Raw genomic sequence first — 22,431 nt, forward strand, 5'->3', positions numbered from 1 at the left:
CAACAAAAATCCTAAAAAATATCTAAAGTGATTCCATATATATCAGTAAAAGTTCTAATATTTTCTTTAAGCACATTCAGAAAAAAATCAACCAAAATCCAGCGAAATTTGCTGGATTTTGGTTGATTTTTTTTTTTTTTAAATGTTCTTAAAGAAACATTTTTTTTAGCATTTCTTTTTTTGCACCAAAAAATGTTCAAAAATTTCCCAAAAATGTTGAAAATGTAAAAGTGTTCACTGGGAAAATATATTTTTTCCACGTTTTCAAACTTCGTCTTGCAGTTCAATTTGATCTGCAGGACGACACCAGGGTTAAGTCTAAAGATTCCTCTTTATTACAGCCTGAAGCTCTAAATTCAGTCAGTCAGCTTCGGCTCTCTAGTCTCTGAAGTCTCGGTTTCCCATATTTCACGGCCCTGCGCTTCCCCGCTGTTGTCTTCTGCAGACAGCTTCCACATGCTTCACTGGCTGGCTGATAAGAGGGAGACTGACAGGGATGAGGGGGGGAGGAGGAGCACAAAGGTAGGAAAAGATGAAGGTGGAGTCAGTGTGGAGGAAAATGAAAGGGGAAGATGGAGAGAAGAGGACAATGGACAAGGCAGATAGTCGGTGCTCTTTGATGGAAGGAGGTGGAGGGAAGGAGGCTGAGGCTTCATCATTCCCAGTTTTATTACCCATTTTATTCATCCGGAGCCGCTCATAACTTTCCTCCCCCTCTGAATTAACAAGTGCATAACATCATCCGAATTCACAGGCTCTGCTGGGCTCTGGTGTCTCTCTCCCACTTTGAACATTAAAATGATGTCAGTCTTTTAGGCATCCAAGTCAACAAAGGGTCAGTATTTGCATTGTTATGGCTCTCTTGATTAAGAAGGATCGGCTCCGAGCTGCTCTTCTCTCCATTACCTGTCTAATTATACCTCCGATGATGAAGGAGAGCAGGCGAAACCTTGTTATCTCTAAAAGCCTAATGTCATTCTGGTGTGGAGCAGCTGCTGCTGGCTGTGAGGAGGAGACCGGGAAAGTGTTGGTTTTCAGCGACGCAATTCAAAAAAGAATAACGACACAATAAAATATTAACCATAACATAATAGTAATAAATAATAATGTCACCAAATGAATTTTTTTATTTAGAACCAAAATCTAGAGGGCGGCTTTAATCCAGGCTAAGTATTGATTCAATAAAATACATTTAAAAAAAGATCTGTCTCATCACATCATATAAATAATCTTCCATCAATTTGATAATTAGCTGTATGTAGTAGTATTTGTATTAATAACATCGGCCTTGTTGCCACATAATTTAGGATCATATCCATATGTGTTGTTATCATCCACCTATAATTAGATGTTGTGCATGAAAACAAAAAAAGTAGTTCAACATTTTGGGACATGCACTTTCTTATATTGCAACTGACAGATGGATACTGCTGACAGTTTGTTTATGAGTATATAGTTGAGCAGTTCTAAGAAATAGTGAAGCACACAAAAAACCACAGTCATGCAACTCTCTAAGAATATTTCCCAAAATATCGAACACTTCCTTTTACAGTTATCCCCCAGTGGAACTTAGAAAAGCAGCATTTTGAAATGGCTTCTGAAGGATCAGAAAGATTAAGTTATACACACCAATACAGATCAAGATAAAAGAATGATCTCTCCTTCATACATATAAAATAAAGCAAGGAAAACTCCAAGGTGCAGACTGAGGGGTAGGGAACCTGCACCGGCATCCATATATTATATTTTATCATAAACTCTGTCAGCACTCGAAGCCTGCTGCCCAAAGTGTGTTGTTTAGATGGAGATGGTGGAAGAGAAAGTTTGGGGTGTTTTTAGACCCCTGGCAGCAACCTCTACCAGGAAATTCTGGAGACAGAGTTGACAAAAGACTAACGTGGCTGTAGACTAGCAAGCCTTGGGAGACCTGCACAGGAGCCACAAAGAGGCTTCCATTATCAAGACATATACTAGGATTTATATGAGCCAGAGAGGCCACAAGCTTGGAGCTCATGGAACTGAAGACTTTCATTATATATGATTAAAAAAGGTAGCCAGTAGTGACTTCCTTTGACTTTTTGCTGGGTTGACTCAGAACTTGTTGGTGGCATTATATATCTCATCTGGCCTGGGAATGCCTCTAGATCCTCCAGGAGGAATTGAAAAATGTTGCTGGGGAGAGAAACATCTGGAAAGACCTGCTTACCTGCTGCCTCCATTAATGTTGCTAATTTAATCCATCACCTTGAGATTCCAATTCTCTAATTAATTAACCTGTAAAACACAAATTAAAAAGTTTAATTGGAATTGGCAGTTCTGCTTAGTGAGCGGCTCTGTCTCTGTCGTCTTTGTGTGACAAACTGTTACCATCACATAGCTGCAGCGACTATAAAGTTCATGCTGGCAGAAGTACAGTAATCAGCCATAGTGTGTATAAAGGCCCAAATTGTAGGGTAATGGTTATCCAGTTGTTGTGCACCTATTTCCTGCCCCAGAAAAGGGAAATAAAAGCCTGATTTATGTTGCGCTACAACGGTGTATCTTTGCCTCTTCCTATTACTGGCTACATAAAGGCTATTTAGCAGCTTGACTGAGGCAGATGTCTGCCTGGAAAAGTTAGTATCGACGAATCTGGAAAGGTAAAACAGAGTTGAGTCTTGCTGTGTTAAGCGCTGATAGACTAAGTTATTGGGGTTAACTCTCTGGGGAGAGAAGCCCACAACAATCATTTGTTTTCGAATGATTTAACCCATTCCAAATGACAAAAAAATAAAAAAAATAGTATGAATATTGATATTGTGGTGAACAGCAACAGCAAATAAATATATGAGAAACACTTCTCTGGCACCATCTGACTCTTTAATAATAGTGTTGGTCACCTCCGCAAAACTTTACTCTTAGTTTTAATGACATTTATGTGTGAGAATGATGACTCACAAGAGTACAAGCTGAGGACAAACACTGTTGAGATTGATAATCAAAGCTTCCCTCTGCTGGGAAATTTCTCCCAGCTGAGGTTCTCGGTCCACAACTTTTCAGAACCCGACAGCTGCAGTGGTTGCAGTGTTTTGGTGACGGTAAAACTTATCAAGCGGTGGAATCAGCTGCTCGGCTGAAATTGCCCATTCCCCAGTATCATCAGCTTCTTAAATATCACATCCCCCCAGGACCGAGAGGTAACGAAGAGGACAACACTAGAAAAAAAAACTATTTGGCATCCACAACAAAAACACTTCTGAAAAATATAATATCACATTTTAAATTAGTAGTAAGGTCTCAGAGATGGGCTGCACAGTGGATTGGTGGTTAGCGCTATCGCCTTGCAGCTAGAAGATCCCTGATTTGCATCCTTGCCTGGGCATGGAGTTTGCATGTTCTCCCTGTGCATGCGTGGGTTTCCTCCAGGTTCTCCAGCTTCCTCCCACAGTCCAAAAACATGCTGAGGTTAATTGGTAACTCTAAATTGTCCGTAAGTGTGGATGTGAGTGTGATTGTTTGTCTCTGTATGTAGCCCTGTGACAGACTGGTGACCTGTCCAGGTGAACCCTGCCTTCACTCTAAGTCACCTGAGATAGACTCCAGCCCCTCAACGACCCTAATGAGGACTAAGCGATGTATAGATAATGGATGGATGGTTTCAGAGTTTAAAATATGAATCTAATCTAAAAAATGGATTTTACTCATGGATGTGCTTTGACATGTGTCTCCTCTTGTCACATTAAAGCTCAGTGATCAAATCAGAGTCATGATATCTGCCTTAACTGGCCTACAGAGGTTTGTTATGGTGCTGATATGGAGCTGCACAGGAAACAGAGGAGTGTATCTGATGCTCTGCTGTCAGATGAACTCATCTGCCTCTGGCAAAGTTAAAGAGAAAATAATATATAAGATAGTGAGATACTGCTTCAGTTGCTCATTGACTTTAGGGATTACATTTTAGCCTGCAGTGCCTCTGCTTCTGAGTTTTCAGTCTCATTTCTGTCTCCGTGTACATATGCCTGGGTTCATTTGAACTCAGGCCAGGATTTCTCTTGTTGCTGCAGAGAGATTCAGTCTGCAGACGAGTTGACAGCTGTACCACCAAAAACACTTGATATTCAGTGGCAGCAGAAACATGACCAGAAGCTCATTATCCAACTCTTGTAAAATTAAGAGGATCCACGATGTCATAGTTTATCAGCCGAGGACTCAGGTTACGCTCAGTTAATTAAAATGTGTCATTGTTAGTTTGGCTGGCAGCGCCGAGGAAGCCTGAGAGGACACACGGTGAGAAAGTCGAGTCGAGTTGTTTTATGAGCATAATAATGAGATGAATTGTGAAATATGTGTGCAATAATGTGAAGATACTTTTCAGTACTTTTTATCGATTTTTAGAGATTTAAAAAACTCTCACTTCAAAGTTCTTATCTACACAAACAATGCGCTGGAATTTCATTGAGGGAAAAGGTTGGGCTCATTGTTTATTAACCTTCCAGCAATGCATGTCGCAAACTGGTCAGTAAATTACCGTCAACACCCAGCCGGACTCCGAACCACCGTCTGCTCAGCTGTGATGCTTTCTCTGCTACATGTGCTGCAGACAGCACTGAGAGTACTGTGAACAGTGGAGTCTGAGCTCCTTTGATGGACAAATTCTGTGATGATTCCACTTCTAAACTACATAAAACATCCTTTTTGGGAGCTTTTAAAAAAGTATATCATATCAGACATTGTGCCTATAGAAATTGTTTACCCCTGTTGGAAGCTTTCCCTTTACCTGCTTTTCTATGACTACATATAAAAAGAAAATGTCTTTTTCTCTCTATAACGACACCATAAAGACAAAAATACTTCAAGCAACTCTATAAAAATGCTATTGAAAAGCATAAGGCAGGAGATGGATACAAGGTCATCTTCAAGTCTCTGAATGTCTGCTTAGAACAGGTCGTCCTCAACATCTGAGTGACCGAGCAAGAAAGAGACTAGTGAGGGAGGCCAGCAAGACAACTATGACTCCTCTGAAGGAGTTATAAGCTTCAGCAGCTGAGATGGGAGGGACTGTACATGCACAAACTGTCCGTTCTTCACCAGTCAAAGCTTACTGTGAGAGTGGCAAAGAGAAAGACACTGTTGAGAAAAGTTCATTAAATCTAAACAGTGATAGATACAGAGTTCACCAGAGGGCATTTAGGAGACTCTGAAATTAATTAATACTTTAGTCTGATGACACTAAAATTGAGCTTTTTCTGCCCAACTGCCGTGTGGTCCATCAGGATGACTTATTCAAGCCCCAAGAACAGATTGAAGTTGGTGAAGATGGCTTTAAGCAATACGATGTCATTACTGCTCTGGACGCCATGATGAGTAACGATCTACACATGGCTGGAGAACACACTGTTAAGAACCCAAAGTCCAACCACAAGGAAGAGGAGACTCCATCCTTATTGTGGAGGGCTTCCTGCTTCACACCTACAGACCTTTGATAGATGTGCTGAACCAACGCTACTTTATTTCCATCCGATATGAAGAATGCAAAAAGAGGAGGTGCTCTAGGGACTATGTGGTGCCAGACCCCTCCAACCTGTTCAATGGCCACATCTGGCCCATGTATTTACCACACAAGAACATCACAAACACACTATCCTCACCATGAGGCATGGTGGTGGCAGCATCATGATGTGAAGCATGGTGGTGGCAGCATCATGGTGTGAAGCAGGGTGGTGGCAGCATCATGATGTGAAGCATGGTGGTGACAGCATCATGATGTGAAGCATGGTGGTGGCAGCATCATGATGTGAAGCACGGTGGTGACAGCATCATGATGTGAAGCATGGTGGTGGCAGCATCATGATGTGAAGCACGGTGGTGGCAGCATCATCATGTGAAGCATGGTGGTGACAGCATCATGATGTGAAGCATGGTGGTGGCAGCATCATGATGTGAAGCATGGTGGTAGCAGCATCATGACGTGAAGCATGGTGGTGGCAGCATCATCATGTGAAGCATGGTGGTGACAGCATCATGATGTGAAGCATGGTGGTGGCAGCATCATCATATGCAGCATGGTGGTGGCAGCATCGTCTTGAGAAGCATGGTGGTGGCAGCATCATGATGTGAAGCATGGTGGTGGCAGCATCATCATATGCAGCATGGTGGTGGCAGCATGATGTGAAGCATGGTGGTGGCAGCATCATGGTGTGAAGCATGGTGGTGGCAGCATCATGATGTGAAGCACGGTGGTGGCAGCATCATCATGTGAAGCATGGTGGTGGCAGCATCGTCTTGAGAAGCATGGTGGTGGCAGCATAATCATATGCAGCATGGTGGTGGCAGCATCATCATGTGCAGCATGGTGGTGGCAGCATCATCATGCGAAGCATGGTGGTGGCAGCATCATCATCTGAAACATGGTGGTGGCAGCATCGTGATGCTTCTTGGCAGCATCGTGATGCTTCTTGGCAGCAGGCCCTGAAAGACTTGTAAAGATTAATCAACATAATTTTGTAAAAAATCTGTTTTCCCTTTGACATGAAAGTCTTTTTTATAAATTCTTCTTCAAATGGCCTAATTCAACTGGCACATAGTTATAAGTTAACCTATACATGACACCAACATAGCTGTGATATTACGATATGGGACGACAAATATATCGGTTGAGATGCATCACTTGGCATTGCACAGAAAACATGCTGTTTCCAAGATGAGGATAACGTCAGTCAGCCTCTATAGCTGGAGCTGTTATAATGTCCGTTATGTTGAGTTCACAGAAAATACACTCAAATAGACATCAAGGCAACGAACGCATCCCTGCAGGCCAGAGCTGCCTGGAAAATGTTATTACGGTGGTGTTTGGCGCTGGTAAGTGCTCTATAATGTCTTGTTGTGAAAGGTCGAGAGCGCATTTAAATACCCACCCTCCTTTATCCCCCCACTCATCAGAAATCTCAGCGTTCCTCCCAACATCACTTTTCTGTCTGTCTTTACTCATCTTGTCTCTTAATGCATGTTTTCTGCTGGTTATGGCATGGAATTAGCATGTCCATGAAGTGGAGTGATGCCACTCTATAACATTGGGCTTGTGTTTACTGAGGCATACTTCTCAAAGGAACACATTACTCGCTTTTCTTGTGTGAGATTAGAGAACTGTTATTAATCTGTCTTGTCTGTATTAAGAATGAATCGAGTTGGGGTTAGTTAGGTTGGTTAAGGTGGAAGACTGGAGGCAAAAAGAAATAGCTAGAATGCTTCTTTTCAAACTGAAAGGTGTTTAGATAGGAGTTCCATTTTTCTTTCTTGGTTTTTGTATTAATTTGACCGCTTTTTCCAAACTGTACACACATTAGCTTTTGTTAGGCACCAATATACATACTGAACACGTTTCCAGCTCAGCCTCTGACTGAACTCTAGACTCACGAAGATTCTCCATCCTTTATTGCTTTCCTGTGGCGTTTATATATATATAAAATACGATCACACAGAACAATTAGCTTGAACTGCATAGCGTTTGATTGTGTGTTTACATCAGTCATTGCAGTTCTCACACAAAAAGCAAAGGTCAGACTCCTCCACCTCGTCTAATCAAACATCCATTAGTGTAGAATATGTAAATCTGCTGCCCAGCTGTGCGCGTACACCAGTGCATACAGGTTACAGCCCCTCTGTCACAACCCTTTAATTCAGCCACACATACCCACACTTTGGTGGTGCTCAGTAACAGTGAACTTTCTCTGGAGGTAATTACACCTTTATATTCATCTATCTCTGTAATTATACCCTTATCTGCCACCCTGCACCGCACTGCTGAGCAGAGAACCACTGAATCACTGAATGAAATGTTTCCCTGTAAAGCAGCGATCATCAAACCTTTTTATTTTTATAGGGGGCATCAAGAGGGAGTATCACAGGTTGTTTATGTATTACAAAAGGACTTATTCATGGTAAACTTCTGCAGACGATTAATTCAGAAAAGTTTGAATGTAAATGCTCCCTGAGACACATTATCTTTACAGAAGTCCAAACTATTGTACAAACTTCTAAAGTCACGATGATGACTTATTAAGTTTTCATTTCCTGCATCAACATAATCATTTGAAATTCTGAAACTTGTACTAGTATATTTAAAATAAGTAAACAGTTGTACAACAGGGTAGTTTCTCAAATTAAAAAAAAGGTTGTCAAAATGTCCCAGAACTACTTCCACTGAGACAAGCCAAACGACAAATAATGCAAACTAATACAAATGTAATTTTTTTGCATTTTACACTGCAGATCTTTATGCTGTATTTAATAACACAATAACATATTGAATGTTGCATTTTTATTAGCAGACAAATGTACCCCACTTCCCCCCTGTGAGTCTGAATAATTTTAGATTTAAAGATCCAATATTTTGAGCATTTTCAGCTAAATAATACAACTCTAACACATCCCTTGAATGTATCTTTCAAATTTTCAGCTCAAAATCCCACAAACTCATGTAGAACTCCTGGTTTTAGCCCTGTTTTAACTTTTTCAGTGTCTGTCTTTTTAAAATTGAGCTGAGCTGCTACTGCTGCCCCCGCCCCCTTCAGGAAGAAAACTTTCTGAACATATGATTGACAGCACAGAATGCTCTCTCTTTCTGAGGGATCATTTAACGTGGATATATCACTTACTTGGCAGAACAGCCATTATTTTTAACTTGTGTTTGGTGAGTTTGTAGTTGTAAAATTAGTTTAGTGGTTCACAGCTGCGACTTGGAAATGAAAAGTGACTGTGGGTTAATCTGTAGTCTTAATGGGGTGTGTTTCAGTCACTATTTCATACTCGTTCTATTGTCTGACAATAAAAACTGAAAAATATATTAATGACAACAGCTTTATTGAGAACTCAACTCTATTAAAATGTAGTGAGCACAGAGAGCAGGAAAGAAGCTAATAGAAACACGAGCTGAGTTTAGCTTAAACTGAAGCACAACAGATGACATGAAAACACAGTAACCCGCTCAATGCTTGGTTTCTGCTTTCAAATTAAAATGTCCATCATCTCTGAATATCCATCAGCTTTACAGTTTCTCCAAAGCTCTGACCTGTGAGCATAGCATCAAAGCTAATTGTAACATTAGCCACACAAACCTGATAAGAATTTCTCTATTGTTGTGGCGGCATTGTCATCAGTAATAAAAGTAATCCACTGAGTGTTCAGTTCCTCAAATGCTGGGAGTGCTTGAAGACTGTTGTGTTCACTCTTGCAGCCAACAGCAGAACATTTGGTGTGTTTTGCTTCAGAATTTCCTCAGTAACATGTAAATCCAGTGAAATTCTTAGGGACTTGTAAGGCTGAGAATCTATCCAGTTGCTGGGGGGCTTGTAGAACAGTAAATGTCTTCATATCTGATCATGTTGGCTTTATACCTCAAAGTTTTTAACCACAAAACACAATGAAAAAGTTTTTTTTCGCCACAAGAGACCTTTAAAGAGTCATTTTAAGAGTAAACCCCTAAAAAACACATTTGTTGCCAACTTCCAGCGGTTTAACTTCAAAGCACTTCTGAAGTAATGTGCAGGTGTAATCCCTGAAATCACTGCTGGGCGTCAGTATAGATGCAAAGAACGTGATTCCTCTACGTAGCCATTTGCTTTTACAATGATTTTTTTAAAATGCCGTAACTTTCACATTGCTTTAATTTGTTCGTTCTCTTTGCGTTCTCTAAATTGCTTCACAGCTTGGTTGTTGTTGGTCCTTGCTGCTGTTTGTGTTGTGTTTGTGTTCTCGCATGCCGCTGTCAGACTGAGCTCCACAAACCGGCATGACGCTTCTACAGTGACGCCTGCTGAGAAATGATGTGTTGGAAATCAAGCCATTATTGACAGCAGACTGCAGCCAGAGCTCATTTCTTTCACCTTATTGTCTTTCCTTATGATTGAGCTCATTCACAATTGATAAAATGCTGTAATAGACAGACAGTATGACACCTTTGCTGAAGCCATTTGTGGAGTTTTGTGTGTTTTTCTGCTCATGTTCTTGGTTTTGTTTGCAGATTTTCAGATGTTTTCCTGACTGCTCCTCCTCCGAATTGACTGATTGGAACGTTGCCCACTTCTGTGCACCAATCAAACTGCAGCAATTAGTGCACCAAATCCCTGTGATTTATTGTGGGCAGTTCATGTCTGAGGCTCTGTTGTGTTTTCTGTGTAATTCTGACACACTTGCTAGCAACGTTGCATTCCATGAATCCGCTGGTTGGGGGTTTTTTGTAAATCATCTCTTGTTAATGGCTTCTCTTAGCCCTGTGCAAACAAATATTGTGTTCTTCTATTTTTTTTTTTACATGAAAGCACATAAAAATATTTTAGTAGATCCAAAAAATCATCAACCTGTAAATGTGCAGAACATGGGCTCTTTAAGCAACTGGTAATTAGCTCAGGTTAGCACAAAGACTGATAATGGCTGTTAAAAATAACCATTTGTGGACAGTCTGGCAAATCACTGTTTCAAGAAAGTTAGGAACAGTCAATCAATCAATCAATCAAACTTTATTTATAGAGCACTTTTCATACAGTTAAAAAATGCAGCGCAAAGTGCTTTACAACATTAAAAACATTAAAAACAAGAAAACCCATCCCTCCATATATACATATATGCACACAACTGCAGAAGTACACACACACACACACACACACACACACACACACACACACACACACACACACACACACACACACACACACTCCCACCACTGACAGTAGGGAGACATGGCACGGCACTGACGATTGTGGAAAACGTCAAGCACACAATGTCCTGTAATACCAGAGGTTGTCATTTTTACATTTTTTTGTGTGTGTGAATCTGACAAATATGCTGTAATGTGTTAATTAGGGAGCTTCAGAGACACTCGTAGGTGAATTTTAATCTTTCTGTGCAGACATGGCTTCATGTCTGATCGACCGATATCTGAGTGGTATTGATTTTCTCCTCCGACTCTAGACAAGAAAGCAAATTTGTGTGAAACCTGTACACAAAAAGAAATTCAAGGTGTTTGTTCCCACTACTTTAAGTGCATGGTTGCAAAGGAAATAATCTGCAGCTTAATATTGTGTGCAAACTGTAATTCCTGCATTTAAACTAAATTCAGGTTGAGGACGCTTAATGAAATTGGCTTCATTTTTCTTCACCTTGAATTTCAGAAATTCAAGTTGTCTGTTCTGTCTTTCCATGACTGAACCATCTAAGACAGTTAATTAAAAGTACCACTGATTGTGGTAGAAAAGCGAATCCTCTGAATTCATTATAGTTTGTTGGTTGAATTTCATTTGAACTTTCCAAGACTTAAAAAGGCTGATGCAAACTGCTGTATTAATTTTTCTTAACCCTTGTGTTTGACCTGGTTTAAAGTTTGAAAATGTGGAAAAAAATATATTTCCACAGTGAAACTTCTGATGTCCACATTTTCAACACTTTTGGGAAATCTTTGAACATTTTTTGATGGAAAAAAGAAATGTTAAAAATGTTTCTTAAGAACATTCAGATAAAAATCAACCAAAATCCAGTGAATTTTGCTGGATTTTGTTTTTTTTTTGTGAATGTTCTTAAAGAAAATATCAGAAGTTCCACTGATATATATCGAATCACTTTAGATATTTTTAGGATTTTTTTAAAGATTTTTATTTATTTTTTGAAAATATTTACAAGAATTTTCTTGCCAAATTTGGGGGATTTTTTTTAAAACAAAACTTTTAAGGGAAACTTTTAAGGAAATATTGGAATTGTGTTCCTGAAGGTTTTGCAAATTTTCAGAAATTGGGGAATTTTTTAGTTGAATTTTTGAATTTTTTTCAGACGAAGGAACAATATTTTTTGGTGCCCGTAAATGAGGACAACAGGAGGGTTAAGAGTGTGGTGACTCATTTCTTTGGTGCATTGACACTCTGGGTGAAAACTGGTCCAGGCTAAACTATTTTTCACCCACCTGCAAACGCTTCATCAGATCTTCTTTGTTAGAGACACTCAGAGTAGGAGTGTCTCTGCCATGTCTTCCAGTCTTTTGTTTTGTTTTTTACTTAGCAAGTTAGAACACTAGCTGTCTTTGGATTCTATGTGTTCTGTTCATCTCGCAACATCTTTTTCTTTCTAATTTTACCTTTTTTTCCCTGACAATAAAGCTAAAAAAAGCAATAAATAAGTTGCTGAACTAAAAGCAGCTGGTTTAAAGTTGCTTCTCTGTACCCGGATTGGTTGTAACACTCTGTTTAGTTACTACATCGCCAAGGAAGTCAACAATAAATCAAGATATAATCCTAGCTGCGTAGTTTTTGGGACATCTAGTTGAAAGCAAACAGTGGATCTGCAGAATTAGCCTCATGGTTGAGGTCAGGATTGATAAACGACGACAAACTGTCTTATATGACATAAAGTCCAACAGTTATTTTGACTCTGGTGAAGATAGAAAAGATGCCAGAGTCCCAAAAGTCCATTCTGCAGCACAGAATGATCTGTTTGCACTTATTTATTTGATTATATGAGGAAAAACACCTGGTTTGTGTTGATTTCTTTAAACCAATCACAATTGTATTGGGTGTATGTAAAGGATGCAGCGATGACGTCCCCTCAAAACAGTATCAGAAAAATAGTTCTGGAGAAACATTTGCATGCAAGTAATTAAACTCTAACACGAATGCTAAAATGGCTATTTCATTCCAAAACCCTTCCTGATTGATGCTAAATGATTAGAAAAGCATGTCAGAGCCAGTTTCAGACAGTCATAGAGCTGATATTGGACATATTATAAACCAACCAACTGGATGCTGGTATCTTCTCATTTAAAATGTTGTATCATTGCTTTGGACTTTTTAAAAACTGAATCTTGGTGTCTTGTGTTGTCTAATCCTTGCACATGTGTGATCTTGTCATTTTTGTGTAGAACTGCAGTATTTGACAACATCAGTAAACTTTGTTTGACTTGAGGATGAGGGAATGTCCTCACATTAGCCAACTTCAACCAGACAGAACATTCAAGTCTGAGCTGGTGAGGTCTGAAAACACAGTTAGAGCTTTTAAATTAGGTGCAGCAACTTTTTCTTTGTCAGTGTAATGAGAGGCAGAAGCAGCGCAGACATCTAAATGGCCCATGTCCTCTAATAGCTGTCTCTCACATAAAGGACTCGGGATGTAATTTGACTTCTAACTGCATCACATTTTGTAATTTCAGATATATAGCCATCCATCCATTTTCTACTTTTAATTTCCACTTTCAGGTCCAGTTTTATTGCAGCTAGCATCCCTACTTTAATTACTTTATTCATATAAAAACCAAAAAAAACCTTTGTCAAACACACTGAATCCCCCAAAATTCAGTTTTTTAAAATATTAGATGATAAGGAGAATAGTGAAATTGTAACTGAATACAATACTTAACCATGTTGTTCAATGTCTCTAAAACATTTCCTATTGATTCAAGATTTTTTTTTTTTCCATTTGTGCTCAAACAGACATTCTAGGCACATAAGGATTCTTGTGCAAGGCTCTCTTGGAGTCAAATAAAATAAATAAGTTTAAAAAAAAAAAGAAATAAAATAAACACCAATCACACAAAAATTTCCAAAATAAAACACTCCATAAGAGCAATAAAAGATAAAATACAAAAACATGATAGATAAATACGAACTCTATAAGGAATTAGTAATGTACTAACAATTGTCCAGGAATCTGTAGAGGATATTGTACATATAAACATCATGTCATACTGCAGGTATTAGTATCTGACATGAGATATATGTTTTGTCTACAGTAAATCTGGGATCGTGATCTAAGTTTTAGGAATGTGTATGGAAGAGAGGTGCATGGGAACTGATGCAACTGGTGCACCTGTGTTTGGACAGTTTGGTCCCAGTACTGACGGAAACCGTATGTTAAGTTCTCATCCACAAACCTATATAGTGAGCTATCTCTGTGTTTCAAGCTGAATTATTCATATCAGCTGAGAATGCTTCCGGGTATCCATAGCGCCTGATCGATCCTGGTCTTCTTTGTAATAAACTTAATTTTAGGCAAGCAAGTCGATGTCAACGGACGTTTTCTTCAACATCTACACATCCTCCATTTCTGAAAAACAACACCACCTTTCCAATAAACACTGATTACTCAGCCATGGAGGCGAAGTCTCAGTGGAGTTTTGTGACGATCTGCGTTGGTCTGTCTGTCTGTCTGTCTGTCTGTCTGTCTGTCTGTCTGTCTGCGAGCAACGTTACTCAAAAACGGATAAATGGATTTGGATGAAATTTTCAGGGAAGCTCAGAAATGACACAAGGACAAAGTCATTACATTTTGGCAGTGATGCAGCTTATAGTCTGGATCCACAGATTTGTTAAAAATTTCTGTATCATTGCCAGATAGCGACACGGTGTCACTGTAACCATGACAACAAGTGAACGCTACGTCAGCTGCCTGCTGACGATCACATGATAGCGATCCTATTAAAAATCCACCGCTGAGGACTTATCAGGACTTATCAGTCAGAAATGATCCAAGGAACAGCTGATTAAATTGTGGGGGTGTTTCTGAGTCCCATCAATTCCCACCACCTGCTACATATTTAGGTCACGTGATTCTGTATCCGTACATAACGTACACATGCAGAACACACGTCTGTGCTCAGAGCAGGTCATTGTGTTTGTGGGTACATCTATTTTAAATGACCACATTCTATGTTGCCGTGATCTCTGCCACGATTTTTTTCAAGATTTCAGCTGTTGGAAATGATCTGACTGAACAGCCTTGGTGGAATACTGCGCGCTCTGAGTGCTTTTCTTGTTTCTTTATTTAAACAGCTGATAAAAGGCATGAAGCAGAAAGCTCTCTCCACTGCTTAGCTAACAATATCATTTTCATTTTGATTTCATATATCTTAAAACCTTTTACTACATTTTGTGACCATGAAAATACTCTTCTGCACAAAAGAGAAACCTGTGTGTCATCAGTGATTTCCAATACATCGTATGGTTTAAAATCTATATGCTTCTCTTTTCCAAACTCTTCTCCTCACTGACACACAGCAGACAAAAGTTTGATTCAGTGCTAAGAGGTGTTTATGTAATCCAGAGCTGTTTTTTTTCCCGCCTTTGACTCACCCCAGACAGTGCATGCATCACTCTGTGTAGGTGGCCAGTCCAAATGAACCTTTGCAAACCTTTGTCTTTGTGCACATATTCTAACCTCCTACTAATCCTTTCTTCACTTTGCCAGGGGAATTTCCAGCTGCAGATTCTGTGATTGATTACCAACACAATAGTTCCCCTGCCTCTCCTGCAATGAGAAACACCTTCATTGTCCTCCATCTTCCTCATTCTTGCAGGCAGAAAAAGAGGAGAAGATAAAAGACAGAGAGAGGGAGGGTGACAAAAACAGACTAAAAAGATGGAAAACTGGGAGGGAGATGAGCAGGTAGTGAAACCCAGGAAAGGACGGAGAGTGCCAGAAAGAGAAATGATTGACATGAAAGGCTGCCGTCGTGCCGCCTGGGCCCAATTAGAACGCCATTATGGAATCGCTGTAATGACGCATCATTTAGCGCTCTGCACTGCTCTGACTGCTGAAGTCACACCAGTCCAAAGCGCCATTATCCCCATTTCCTCCTGCGGCGGTGGACCCAGACAAAGAAGCAGAACAAAGGCGGTGTGTGGGTGCGACTTATTATTCTGAAGGCCATCGTGCAGCTAAGATTAGGAGTCCGCCCTCAGGACCAGGAAAATAACTGGTGATACGAGGCCGATAATTTCACCACAGCTTCTGTGCAGAGATCTATATGGTTAGTATGAGTCATTTCCTTTGTAAGTTATGAAGACAAACTGATACTGTGTGTGCAAAAGCATGCAAACACAGCTGTTACTTGAAGAGAATTCAAATTTTACCACCTGGAATTTGCATCATAGCCTTTATTTGTAAGATGAATAAAACAAACATGCATAAGTGGTTCAAAAATTACCTGTTGAGGTCTGTTTTCTTGCAATATCTTTGTAATGTATCCTTTCATATTCCAGTTATTCCTGCATGTTTTTGATATCATTGCATTTACATTTTTAAGTTACCTTTTATACTTTTAAAGAAAGTGTAATATCTGTATTACTGCCCCAAGCTCTTTATCACTGATAATGTCATACAGGAGGTGATGAAGGACACAGACTTGGAGGGACGAAGAGCAGCAACAGCTGGAGGAACTAAGCAGAAAAATGTCGACAGAATGGATGTTGACATTCTTCTACTGCTGTTCTGTGTGATATTCTTCTTTTTCAATGATCAAAATGTTCAAATCTGTTATAAAGTGAAAAATCAGCATATTTCAAACATGAAATCATTCTCATGTAGACAAAAATATAATACAAACGATAAAACAAAGTATTATTCTTCACCAAAATGACAAAAAAAAATGGCATAAAAACACACTGATTCTTATACTTATGGAAGAGTGTAGGGTCCAATCACTCGTGCATCGAAGGGTTAAAGACCTAATTTTCCCTTCAGTCAACCTGTTAATTGGACCTATAGGGCAGGTTTGAGATTCTCTGCATAAATGTGTTCATTGGAGCCAAAAACTAAAACATTTTGGGTGAATAGTCAGAATTTCATGTTTGTTCAAACCTGGAAAATTCTCTATTTAAAATTAAAAAAAAGAACATCCATATTTCAGTTTCAATATCTCCACAAATACAACCCTCATAGCCGAGACATTTGGTGAGGACACAGATGAAATTGGTTCCAGCAGAAAAATATGACTGAATGGCTCCAACAGAGGCCAGACTGTTAAATATTGGAACTTGAAAATGGAAAAAAGTGCAGTTTTCAAAAGATGTTGGAATTGGGGACCCTAGAAAGTATCTGTAAGTGTATATATACATGGATATATTCATATTTCCTACTAAAACACAGTCTTTAGTTGGCATTACACCAACTTTTGAGGCCTGTAACATCAGTAAAATCTGGTATGCAGCAAGCCAAGGTTTCGGTTTTTGCTATTTTGACATGTTAAAATGGTGACATATTCGTAAGACGACAAAAACTGGACAGAAAGCTACATATTATTATACGTGCAAAATTACAAGTTGTGTACGAGTTGTCTTCAGCTGAATTTTCCAAGGGTGAAATGACAAAATCCGACTGGAATCTGAGGAAACAAAGAAAGCAGAAAGAAGTCAAACTGGAACATTATCACAGTATTAAACGCTGTGGCCAGCTGGTGCTCATTAAACAATAAAACCCTCAGCTCTGCTTCCCTGATGCTGCTGGTGCACATCCAGCAGACGTCTTTATTTCCTGCTGCTGCACTTGGAGTCAAACACGGTGCCTCAGCTCAGTGCAATAACACAATCCTCAGGAACATCGTCACCCGGGGATCCAAAGTTTGTGGCTCTCGGGCTCTTTCCGGCTAATAGGTTGGTGGATGCTCTGGTAGAAACATCGGCCACTGAAAACACACCATCTGTCTCAGTGATTGCCATTCACTGCAAAAACTCAAAATCTCACCAAGTCTATTGGTCTTATTCTTAGTCAAATGTCTCATCCCACTTGATTTAAATTTAAATTCACTTAACAAGTCACATTTCAGCAGATGGAGGGACTTGTTTTAAGACAATGCATCTTAAATATCTTGCTCAGTGGAACAATCTTGAAATTATCTTGTTTTGAGTTGAAATTTACAAGAAAACTCAAAATAAGTTTAACCCTCATGTCGTCCTGCGGGTCAAATTGACCCGTTTTAAAGTTCGAAAATGTGGAAAAAAATATATTTTCACAGTGAAACTTCTGATGTCCACATTTTCAACATTTTTGGGAAATTTTTGAACATTTTTTGGTGAAAAAAAGAAATGTTAAAAAAAGTGTTTCTTTAAGAATATTCACAAAAAATCAACCAAAATCCAGCAAAATTATATTAGAAGTTTTACTGATATATATGTAATCACTTTAGATATTTTTAGGATTTTTTTCGGAAGATTTTTACTCATTTTTTGAAAATATTTACAAGAATTTTCTTGCCAAAATTGGGGGATTTTTGAAAATAAAACTTTTAAGGGAAACTTTTAAGGAATTATTGGAATTTTCTTTCTGAAGGTTTTGCAAATTTTCAGAAATTTGGGGAGTTTTTTTGTTGAATTTTTGGATTTTTTTCAGACAAGGAAACAATATTTTTTGGTGCCTGTAAATGAGAACAACAGGAGGGTTAAACAGTGTTTCATACTTTTACAGCTCAGTATGCAGCCAACAGTCTTCAGTTTGTTTAATTAAGTGAGTAATTTGTGCCAAAGGGAGGGTTAATACATCTCAAATTAGGACGTTACATGAAAGCAAAAATCTATTTTTGAGTGAAACACTGCTTCTTTTTTTATTAATTTTTTTAGCGTCTGGCTTATTTTAAGACACCTAAGCTTGACAATCCTGGTAAAATAGAGCTTAAAATAAGTTTTCTCAGCTAATTTAAAGATCTCAAGATTCTAAATATCATATCTTATTTCTAGAAATCTGACCAAGCCATTTTTCACTTGTTTTATTGGTAGAAGTTCCTTAAAGTACGTTTTTTTCCTTGTTTTGAGAGGGGCATTTTTTCCAGTGTTCCTCTCCTCAGCAACAAACTGCAGAACTCCTACATCTTCTCAGCAGCTTGGAGGCTAAAAACAAGGTCGCATGCTGGGGCTAGAAATAACACAAAACACACATAACACACAACCTGTTGCTCATTTCATTTCATATCTGAGAAAGTCATTTCATATGCATATCCAAGAACATTCTCATTTTCACATTTTTGTATACTCTAAACAAAAAAAAAATGCTATCACTCTTATATACTCTTGATTTTTTTCTATATTATATTTCAGATATTAATGTTTTCACTTTATTAAATTTTATTTTTAATTTAATTTAATTTAATTTTTTAATCTAATTTGATTTAATTACATTTTATTTTATCTTATTTTATTTTATTTCATTCTATTTTATTTTACTTTATTTTACCTTCATTTTATACCCTAATATTCTGTGTCGTCTTATCATTTACCCCATTTATTGGATATCTATGCTGCTGTAACAATTTAATTTCCCTCCAGGGATTAATAAAGTCATCAAAGTGCAGGTTTTTTTTCTGTAAGGTCTCGGCATGTTGTGTAACTTGAGGGAACAACTAGGAAAGCTTCACAGTTTGGCTTCTTTAAACCAGGCTGAGAATAATTTGACATTTTTAGTCAGTTTTGAAACTTGAGTTTGGGTAACTTGTGTGAATCGTCCAGATACGAAGAGTTTTGTGTCGGACGAGGTTTCCGCTCATGAAATAAACTTGACAGATTCAATTAATTTACTTGTTTGTGTGACAAGAAAAGCACTTAATTTTGTCCAAATTAATACAAAACTCCATCATAGCAACTTGCCTACAGTGTAAAAATTAATTCAACTGAATTCATTCACACCATTTAATTTAATTATAATTTCCTGATTTAGATGAACTTTTTTTGGTTGCAAACATTAATTCAGTGAGTTGAGTTAACATAATAATGTTGCCATTTAAACAAAAATTTCTGCATTAGTTGATTTTAAACTAAATTCAAGTTGAGATAAATAAATGAAATTGGCTTTTTTAACTAAGTTTTTCTACACTTTGAAGTCAGAAATTCAGATTAGAGCAACTTAAAACTTGTGTTCATAATTATTGTAATCAAGTTAATAACGCATAAAAATTTATTTCTCTACTAGATGGAAAAATGTGTTTACACAGCGAATTATATAGCAAGTGGTGATTAAGAATGTAGACTACACCAGTCTTACACCAGACAATTACACCAGACTTACAGTATCACTGTTATTTTGTGCTGTGGTGACTGATTACTTTCAAGGGCAGGGTGTGCACAGCATTTGCAGTGCACTCTTGATTATAGAGGGAAAACTAGGTCCTTTAACTCAGTGCAGTATGTTGGTTAAATATTATTTCATTAAAAGTTATCAGAACTCAAACAAAATGGATGCAGATTGTTACTTTTGTGTTCAGTCGAAACATTACTTTTTAGAGTGTACATCTTAGGCCAACCTGTGTTTGCTTTTATGGTCTAACATCAGCAGTTCCAAGACATTTTTTGCAATAATCGGACAAGAAGTGAACACGTAGCGATACGACAGTCTCATAAAAATCTTAGAATATTATACAGACTAACTCAGATTTCACGCTGTTCTTCAAAAAAACATGAATTTCTGCTTCCTTTTACAGGGTGACAGGTGGAGATTCACCTCTTCCTACAAAATAAAACCTTGTGTGGAATATGGAGCATCTACTTTCACAAGTTAAACTCCGTAATTCCAGATTCCAAAGAGGCGAATGACCCTTCAAAATGAAAAATGCTCCAAGGAGAAGGAAACAGCACTTATCTTACTGTCCAACACATATCAACATGCTACAAGCTGAGGGACAGTAAATAACCTGGACACACACTGTTTACACAATCCAAAGCTTCCTTTTGAATTTAACTGAATTTGAGGAAAGTGATGCATTGCTTGTGCAGCAGTTGGAGCTGATTGCGGTTGGAAGCGGTCATGGTTAGAGGTAGATGTCGCAGCTCAGGTGAAATCACTGAAGCACACATTTCCACTGTGTGACTTTTTTCAGAAAAGTTGGAAAACATGTTTGACACAGCAAAGGCCTTCACATGTTTATATAGTATTACAGTTTTTCTCAGTTGCTTTGATTCATTTCTCCAATTATCCTCCACATTTGCAGAACAGGAAGGTCATTTCTCAAAACAATTCTTACAAATAGTAAAACACCACGGATTACCTGCAAAAGCCAGTATCTGGCTCCAAATCCTTAGTTCATCTCTCAAAGGTAAATCTGTGTCAGTGAACATGTCAGTGGATCAGAATGACCAGTCCTGGTGTCATGGTGTGGATCAGACAGTCAAATTGCTGACTGTCATGTTGTCATTCTAACTGTTCTCTGGAGGGATGCTCTGATTAAACTATGGATAAAGTTCTGATGACAGTTATTGTAAACTGTAAGTTCCTCCTTAGTGCATGTGGGAGATTGATTCCAAGAGACTGGACAAGATTCACATTTAGGCTTTGACTGTTTGTGCTGTAATTTATTGACAGACCACATCATTGTGATACAGAAAGGAAAAATCTACAGTAGAAATGTGAACAGAGGACAATCTCCTGAGGGAAAACTGTCCATGCAGCTGTAGGAATTCCAGTTCAGTCTTCCTACACCTCCTGACGTTCCTGTCTGTTGGGACACAAATTCTCATCCACATCATGCATATCTTCTCCTGTGTCTTTGAGTGATTTCAGAAAACCTGAACCCTTCACACATTTCCCTTCGTTAGAGAAAGTCAAGATTCACCTGGGAGCAATTTACCAATTCAGGACAGATTTAGAAAAACTCTAATGGAAATATATAGAAACATCCTGATATATTCTGACAACTTGTTTAAAGAACTGATGCCTAAATGTTGTGGGAGGTGAGAATATTCAACAGAGACCCATTAGAATACATTTAGATCAACAGGACAGAAGCAGCTGATAATGGAGGAAACAGCAGAGAACTGGACAGAATCATTTCATGGATGAACCAAAGCATTTACAGCTGGTTCAGAGAAATGAGAAACTGCTTTTTGATGAGAACAAGTGACACGATGATTTGAAGATTGAACAAGTAGTTTGGAGAATTTCAATTCTGATCTGAGAAATGAACCAAAGCCACTGAGAAAAACTGTAAGATGCTGCCTTTTAAACTTCAGACACCTTCCATGTGTTTGTATCCAAATTTAACAATATACGATTACAAGAAAAAAAAAAGCTTTTTAAAAGGTGCTTGTTTTAAAAACGATAGCTCAGCTGGCTGATTGGACGACCCATAAATACCCAGCCCATGGCCATTTACTGCATGTCAGTCCTCCACTCTTCTACAGTACACGTTTCCTGTCTCTCTACACTGTCCTATACAATAAAGGCCAAAACTATAACTTCAGACAAAAAGTGCTTGTTTAATGTCTTGCTAAGTTTAACCCTCATGTTGTCCTGCGGGTCAAATTGACCCATTTCAAAGTTTGAAAATGTGGGGGAAAAAAAATTTTCACAGTGAAAACTTCCACATTTTCAACATTTTTGGGAAATCTTTGAACATTTTTTTGGTGGAAAAAAGAAATGTTAAAAAAATAATGTTTCTTTAAGAACATTCGGAAAAAAATCAACCAAAATCCAGCAAAATTCACTCGATTGTTCTTAAAGAATGTTCATAAAGAAAATATTAGAAGTTTTACTGATAAATATGTAATCAATTTAGATATTTTTAAGATTTTTTTCTCAAGATTTTTATTAATTTTTTGAAAATATTTATAATTTTTATTTTTTTATTTTTCAATCGAATTAGTGACTTTCCCAGAACTATTAGGCTTTTCGTTTTTAAGTTGACAGGTTTTCCCTGGGAGCTGGGAAAAGAAAGGAAAAAAT

At 38.2% G+C, this 22,431-nt stretch overlaps 1 pseudogene; it reads left to right on the forward strand.

The window, feature by feature from the left end:
- Positions 1-456: 456 nt before the first annotated feature.
- On the forward strand, positions 457-5,632 carry LOC129350637 (nicotinamide riboside kinase 2-like; annotated as a pseudogene).
- Positions 5,633-22,431: the final 16,799 nt, after the last annotated feature.

Source organism: Amphiprion ocellaris, chromosome 2 (assembly GCF_022539595.1).
Source record: "Amphiprion ocellaris isolate individual 3 ecotype Okinawa chromosome 2, ASM2253959v1, whole genome shotgun sequence".
Lineage (NCBI taxonomy): Eukaryota > Metazoa > Chordata > Actinopteri > Pomacentridae > Amphiprion > Amphiprion ocellaris.